At 37.2% G+C, this 8,064-nt stretch overlaps 1 pseudogene; it reads left to right on the forward strand.

Moving 5' to 3' along the window:
- Positions 1-1,768: 1,768 nt before the first annotated feature.
- LOC134731157 (olfactory receptor 4F3/4F16/4F29-like) lies at positions 1,769-2,703 on the forward strand (annotated as a pseudogene).
- Positions 2,704-8,064: the final 5,361 nt, after the last annotated feature.

Genomic DNA, 8,064 nt, shown 5'->3' on the forward strand with positions numbered 1-8,064 from the left:
TTTCCGGCCCCTCTTCCCAGTGCCTCAGCACCTTGCTATTCGTGTTCATCTGATCAGTTGTTTGCACGCTGACTTACATTACCCTGATGGGCAGTACCTGTGGCTGTTTCTGCTCCCTCACCCAGTCCATAGGCTTCTGGTTGTAAAAAGTGTGCATCTTGAGACTGTGGACAGTTAGCTCCAGAGGTGACAGTATAATCACTTAGCGTAGAAGAGGATAGAGAGAGACTCATGCCAGTGGTGGTGAGCAAGTATTAGAGATATGATGTGTGCCTCTGTGAGTTTTGGGGTCTAAGATAAATTATGGCACTAGGAAGATGGTCCTTTGTGTCAGAAGAACTGGAGTTGTTGGTGCAAAAAAGTGTGATGTCAGCATAGCAGTTTTATTTGTACCTCAGCAACTTCTAAAATAATCTCTATTAAATGTTTTCAGGAACTACTTTCTACTATAGGAAAATGATTGAGGTGAGTATCCATCTGGACACAGAGAAATATAACACTGTTTTCTGCTCACCCTCCACTTCACATATAAATACAACATGTGTTAAAGGACTAAATTTCTAGTGTCACAGTTTGTACTTTATAGTTTGAAGTCAATAAGAAAGCTCATATACCTTGCTAAAAGTCACTTGTTAATGTTTGATATTAATCTAATTTTATCATAAATTAAAAGTATAAAACTACAAATTTCTTAAAGATAAAATATCCAAATGGATTCAGTCAAATTAAGCATGATAATATCAAATATCAGAACAGGTTACCATGCAGGAGGTACTGAGTACTTAAAAGGGTGGGGAATACAATGAACATAAAAGCTGGTACCAAGGGGAGGAAGAGACAGCGATGAATTAAAACATTATCTTAACTAATCCAAGTGCTGGTCTTCAATACTTTCATGTGTATAGACAAAGAGAAACTGCGGAGATTTCTCACAACCTCTGTGTCCATTTTATGCATGTATCTTAGCAGAAACACTGGTGAAATCCCTCCAAAACATATTTATTAGGCATGGAAAAAGCCCTACATGACAGGTGGCATAGGCTCCTTATGAAATCGTTGCAGGATGGGAAGCCATTTAGGGCTTCGTAATTGTGAAAGATTGTATAGAAACCGAGGCACTTAAATAGCAGTGAGCATGAGAAAATGTGGTAGATAATGGTGGTGATTCTATTTCTTGTGAAAGTCCACTTACTCCGTTCTGCTACAGTTGTGGGCTTTCCGATTTCACATACCCCAGTCTCTATATTTTCTCAATCCACAGCCTACCTCAACTAAGTCCATCCCAGGCACCTCTTACTGCAGTGATAATCCATCTGTTAATCATGTTTTCCTCTTATGTCTACTTTCTGTCAGAGAATTGTGGGTACAAACTGGGAAGGGAAGGAAATTATAAGAATATGTATTAATACAAATGGAATATGTTGGAAATGAGGAATAGTCAATATCACAGGTCATTTAAACACCTGATGAATTTCATGGATAGTCAGGAATCTTGTTCTTACCTAACCTGTTAATTTTAGATCAGACATTATACTGAAAGTATTGATGATGGGTTTAAATCAGGCTGCAGCTCACATGTTGTGATAATATTATGTTGATTTTTTGTTGTTTTTATATGTGAGGAAATGAATAACTGTATACTATTTATTCATAGTGATGACATTGCAATATTAATGATATTAGTACACATTATTATCTTCATAATCACAATTTCCTCCCCATTTTCTTAGTTCTCATAATTTTAGCCACAGCCCAGTTGGCTGGACCAATGGATGGAGAGAATCACTCAGTGGTATCTGAGTTTGTGTTTCTGGGACTCATTCATGGGAGATCCAGCTCCTCCTCCTAGTGTTTTCCTCTGTGCTCTATGTGGCAAGCATTACTGGAAACATCCTCATTGTGTTTTCTGTGACCACTGACCCTCACTTACACTCCCCCATGTACTTTCTACTGGCCAGTCTCTCCTTCATTGACTTAGGAGCCTGCTCTGTCACTTCTCCCAAGATGATTTATGACCTGTTCAGAAAGCGCAAAGTCATCTCCATTGGAGGCTGCATCGCTCAGATCTTCTTCATCCACGTCATTGGCGGTGTGGAGATGGTGCTGCTCATAGCCATGGCCTTTGACAGATATGTGGCCCTATGTAAGCCCCTCCACTATCTGACCATTATAAGCCCAAGAATGTGCCTTTCATTTCTGGCTGTTGCCTGGACCCTTGGTGTCAGTCACTCCCTGTTCCAACTGGCATTTCTTGTTAATTTACCCTTCTGTGGCCCTAATATATTGGACAGCTTCTACTGTGACCTTCCTCGGCTTCTCAGACTAGCCTGTACCGACACCTACAGATTGCAGTTCATGGTCACTGTTAACAGTGGGTTTATCTGTGTGGGTACTTTCTTCATACTTCTAATCTCCTACGTCTTCATCCTGTTTACTGTTTGGAAACATTCCTCAGGTGGTTCATCCAAGGCCCTTTCCACTCTTTCAGCTCACAGCACAGTGGTCCTTTTGTTCTTTGGTCCACCCATGTTTGTGTATACACGGCCACACCCTAATTCACAGATGGACAAGTTTCTGGCTATTTTTGATGCAGTTCTCACTCCTTTTCTGAATCCAGTTGTCTATACATTCAGGAATAAGGAGATGAAGGCAGCAATAAAGAGAGTATGCAAACAGCTAGTGATTTACAAGAAGATCTCATAAATGATACAATAAGCCCTTCTCATTAAACATGATATGGCTTTATGTTTCTTTCTTTGATATTTTAGATTCAGGAACTATGAGACATTACGTATTGATTTGAATGCTATTAGACCTGTAACATAATTCTTATCTGATGAATACATGATGAATATATTCCTTGTTCAAAATGAGTCATAAATTCAACACATCTCTACATCTATATTATGCCCATTTAATTTCTTTCAGCAATGTTTTGTAGTTTTTGGTGAACAGGTACTTTATGCATATGTACTTTATATTTATCTCTAAGTTTTATATTTCTGATGCCCTGTTAAATGACATTTTTATTTCAATTTACAATTGTTTATTCTTAGCTTATGGGCACATAATAGATCTTTGTTGGACATTATATCCTGTAAACTTGCAAAACTTATTAGTTCCATCAGTTTTTTATAGGTTATGTAGGATTTTCTTTATAGATGATTATGTTTTCAGTGAATAAAGACATTTGCTTTTAAAATTCTAGTATGAATTCATTATATTCATTTTGTTGAATGCTGAGTAGAATTAGTTAGAGCAGACATCTTTGACTTGTTCCTGTTATGAAATATATTAAATATTTCATCATTAAGTATAATGTTAGCTATAATTTTTTTCATAGGTAATCTTTAACAGGCTGAGAAAGTTTTCTGTATTCACAGTTTGCTGAAAATGTCCTTTATCTTTAGTCAGGAATGGATCTTGGATTTTGTAAAGTTTTTTTGTTTCAGAATCAGGGTAATGCTGGCCCTTTAGAATGAGTTGGGAAGCATCTGCTCTTCTTAAATTTTCTGCCATAATTTTGAAGAATTCATATAATTTTTTTCTTTAAAAAGGGAAGTACTTAAGTATTTTTTCCCATAAGTTACCCATAAGTAAATCTAAAGGAAAGTGGGAAACTTTGATACGCATTGGTTGCCCCCTGGTGGAGATTTCTGGGTTCTTGATTATTTTAACACTGGAGATAGAATCTGGTGGAATGACGTCAATGCTACCGTGATTAAGAGGTGTGTAGGAAATGCTTCATGTAAGAGAGAAAATAGTCTTTATGAGAATCTGCCTGATGGAAAGGAGTTGGTGCGACAATAACAATATAAATTAGTGAAAAAATTTAAATTGACAAATAATAATTGTATCTATTTATGGGGTACAATGTAATGTTTTGATACATGTTTAAATTGTGGAATGATTAGGTCTATGTTATTGACATACATATCTTTTTTGTGGTGAAAACATTTAAATTCTACTCTGTTAGTCATTTTGAAACATACAATACCTTGTTATTTATTACAGTCACCATTCTGTGCAATAGTTCACTGAAACTTTGTCTAACTGAAACTTTGAACCCTTTTATCAACATCTACCTTTTCCATGTCTACCCCCAACTCCTAGCCTCTGATAATCACCATTCCATTCTCTACTTCTATGAATACAACTTTTTTAGATTCCACATGTCAGTGAGATTATGTGATATTTGTCTTTTCGTGCCTGGCTTATTTCACTTAGCGTGATATCTTCTGGGTTAATTCATGTTGTCACATATATCAGGTTTTCCTTCCTATTAAGGCTGAGTAGTATTCCATTGTATATATACACTACATTTTCTTCATCCATTTGTCAGTTGATAGACATCTGTGTTGATTTCATATTTGGGTATTGTGAATAATGCTGCAATGAACATGAGCCTGGAGATATCTCCTCAGCATACTGACTTAAATTCCTTTGGATATATACAAGGAAGTGGGATTGCTGGATCATATAGTAATTCTAGTTTTAGTTTTTTGAGTAACTTTTATCTATTTTTCATAATAGTATTAATTTACATTTCCACCAACAGTGTACGAGGGTTCCCTTTTCTCTGTATCCTCTTCAACACTTGTTATCTTTTATGATTTTGATAGTAGCCATTCTAACAGGTATGAAGTGGCATCTCACTGTCATTTTAATTTGCATTTCCCTGATAATTAGGATGACAAACTTTTTTTATGTTAGTCATTTGTGTGTATTTTTTTGAGAAATGTCTATTTAGGACCTTGCCCATTTTTTGACGTGGTTATTTGTTTTCTTGATATTGAGTTGAGTTTCTTATACATTTGGAGATTAGCCTTTCATCAGATGTATGCTCTGCAAATATTTTCTCACAACTTGTAGGTTGTCTCTTCACCATATTGTTTCCTTTGCTGTGCAGAAGCTTTTTAGTTTGATGCAATCCCATATATTTTTGCTTTTGTTGCCTGTGCTTTGGGGGTTATATCCAAGAAATCTTTGACCAAACCAATATTGTGGAACTTTTCCCCTATGTTTTCATCTAGTAGTTTTACAGTTTTATGTTTAAACCTTTAATGCATTTTGAATTGATTTTTGTGTATGGTATGAGATAAGGATACACACCATACACATTCGTGTTCTTCTGCATGTGGATATCTAGTTTTCTTAACACCATTTATTGAAACAAATGTCTATTCTTCATTACGTTTTCTGGGCACCTTTGTTAAAAATTTATTGGCCATAAATGCATGAGTTTGTTTCTGGGCTCCTTATTCTGTTCCCCTGGTCAATGTGTCTGTTTTTGTGCAAGTGTCATATTGTTTTGATTACTATGGTTTTGTGATACGTATGTGTTTGTGGGGGGGATCGATTTTTATTTGGGTTTCTCACAGTGGTTAGAGAACAACCACAGCACAGGAAATGCATCGCCAAGATTGCCCAGAAAACTGACCAGCTGCATCTTATTGCTTAAGAATACACATTTTCACAATAACTGACAAATGGTGATGTGCCTCACACAGGAATGTGTTCACATTTGCAATGCTGTGTACAGACTTCACTTCATTCAACATAGATTTTGGTTTAGTGGAATTCAAATGCAGATGCTTGTTCACTTCACAGCCTTGGATTTGTCTGTTTTTGGAGAGCTACAACCTCATGAGTATATCTGCATGAAAACCACAGACAATGAAGGTATTTCTTCATTGATTTATTTATTCCTTTGACTGTAGCAACAAACCCTGGATGACACCCTTCCTTTTAATTCACCTGGAAACCAGACTCAATCAAATCTCCCTGGTCCCCTCACTATTCCTTCAAATTCCCTATTTCTATCTCTTCCTGAGGAGGGTAACCTCCTGTAGCAGGGGTCAGGCTGTGACTTGGGAATCAAGCCTAGATCTGCAGGTTGCATTTTCATCTTCTTGTAAAATATGGTAGGACACTGCAGTGAATCCAACAGTTAACACTCAGAGCAGTTCCCTGCTCTAACTCAGGAGAGAGACTTCAGAGGGTCAGGATTCATCCATTTGATCAGTTAACTGAGAAGGATTCATTTTGGTAAAACTTGTTCAGCTTTGAGACACTTCAGTGAGTTGTTTGAGATTGTTTTTAAAATTGTACTTTAAGTTCTGGGGTACATGTGCAGAACGTGCAGGATTGTTACATAGGTATACACGTGCCATGGTGGTTTGCTGCACCCATCAACCCATCATCTACATTAGGTATTTAACCCAATGCTAACCTTCCCCCAGCCCCTACCCCCAGACAGGCCCCGGTGTGTTGTGTTCCCCTCCCTCTGTCCATATGTTCTCATTGTTCAACTCTCATTTATGAGCGAGAACATCGGGTGTTTGGTTTTCTGTTCTTGGGTTAGTTTGCTGAGAATGATGGTTTCCAGCTTCATCCATGTCCCTGAAAAGGATATGAACTCTTCCTTCTTTATGGCTGCATAGTATTCGATGGTGTATATGTGCCACATTTTCTTTATGCAGTCTATCATTGAATGGGCATTTTGGTTGGTTCCAAGTCTTTGCTATTGTGAACAGTGCCACAATAAACATATGCATGCATGTGTCTTTATGGTAGAATGATTTATAATCCTTTGGATATATACCCAGTAATGCGATTGCTGGGTCATATCATATTTCTAGTTCTAGAACCTTGAGGAATCACCACACTGTCTTCCACAATGGTTGAACTAATTTACACTCCCACCAACAGTGTAAAAGCATTCTTATTTCTCCACATCCTTTCCAGCATCTGTTGTTTCCTGACTTTTTAATGATCGCCATTCTATCTGGCGTGAGATGGTATCTCATTGTGGTATTGATATGCATTTCTCTGATGACCAGTGATGATGAGCTTTTTTTCATATGTTTGTTGGCTGCATAAATGTCTTCTTTAGAGAAATGTCAGTTCATATCCTTCACCCACAGATGAGTTTGTTTGTTATTTTCTTGTAAATTGTTTAAGTTCTTTGTAGATTCTGGATATTAGCCCTTTGTCAGATGGATAGATTGCAAAAATTTTCACCCATTCTGTAGGTTGCCTGTTCACTCTGATGATAGTTTCTTTTGCTGTGCAGGAGCTCTTTAGTTTAATTAGATCCCATTTGTCTATTTTGGTTTTTGTTGCAATTGCTTTTGGTGTTTTAGTCATGAAGTTTTTCTCCGTGCCTATGTACTGAATGGTATTGCCTAGGTTTTCTTCTAGGGTTTTTTATGGTTTTAGATCTTACGTTTAAGTCTTTAATACATTGTGAGTTAATTTTTGTGTAAAGTGTAAGGAAGGGATCCAGTTTCAGTTTTCTGCATATGGCTAGCCAGTTTTCCCAACACCATTTATTAAATAGGGAATCGTTTCCCCATTGCTTGTTTTTGTCAGGTTTGTCAAAGATCAGATGGTTGTAGATGTGTGGCGTTATTTCTGAGGCCTCTGTTCTGTTCCATTGGTCTACATATCTGTTTTGGTACCAGTACCATGCTGTTTTGGTTACTGAAGGCTTGTAGTATAGTTCGAAGTCAGACAGCATGATGCCTCCAGATTTGTTCTACTTGCTTAGGACTGTGCTAGCTCTGTGGTCTCATTTTTGGTTCCATATGAAATTTAAAGTAGTTTTTTCCAATTCTGTGCACAAAGTCAATGGTAGCTTGATGGGGATAGCATTGGGTCTATAAAAACTTTGGGCAGTATGTCCATTTTCATGATATTGATTCTTCCTATCCATGAGCATGGAATGTTTTTCCATTTGTTTGTGTCCTCTCTTATTTCCTTGAGCAGTGGTTTGTAGTTCTCCTTGAAGAGGTCCTTCACATCCCTTGTAAGTTGGATTCCTAGGTATTTTATTCTCTTAGTAGCAATTGTGAATGGGAGAGTTCACTCATGATTTGGCTCTCTGTTTGTCTGTTTTTTGCATATAGGAATGCTGGATTTTTGCACATTGATTTTGTATCCTGAGACTTTTCTGAAGTTGCTTATTAGCTTAAGGAGATTTTGGGCTGAGACCATGGGGTTTTCTAAATACACAATCATGTCATCTGCAAACAGAGACAATTTCTTTCTCTTGCTTGATTG

Source organism: Pan paniscus, chromosome 8 (genome assembly GCF_029289425.2).
Source record: "Pan paniscus chromosome 8, NHGRI_mPanPan1-v2.0_pri, whole genome shotgun sequence".
NCBI classification, from domain to species: domain Eukaryota; kingdom Metazoa; phylum Chordata; class Mammalia; order Primates; family Hominidae; genus Pan; species Pan paniscus.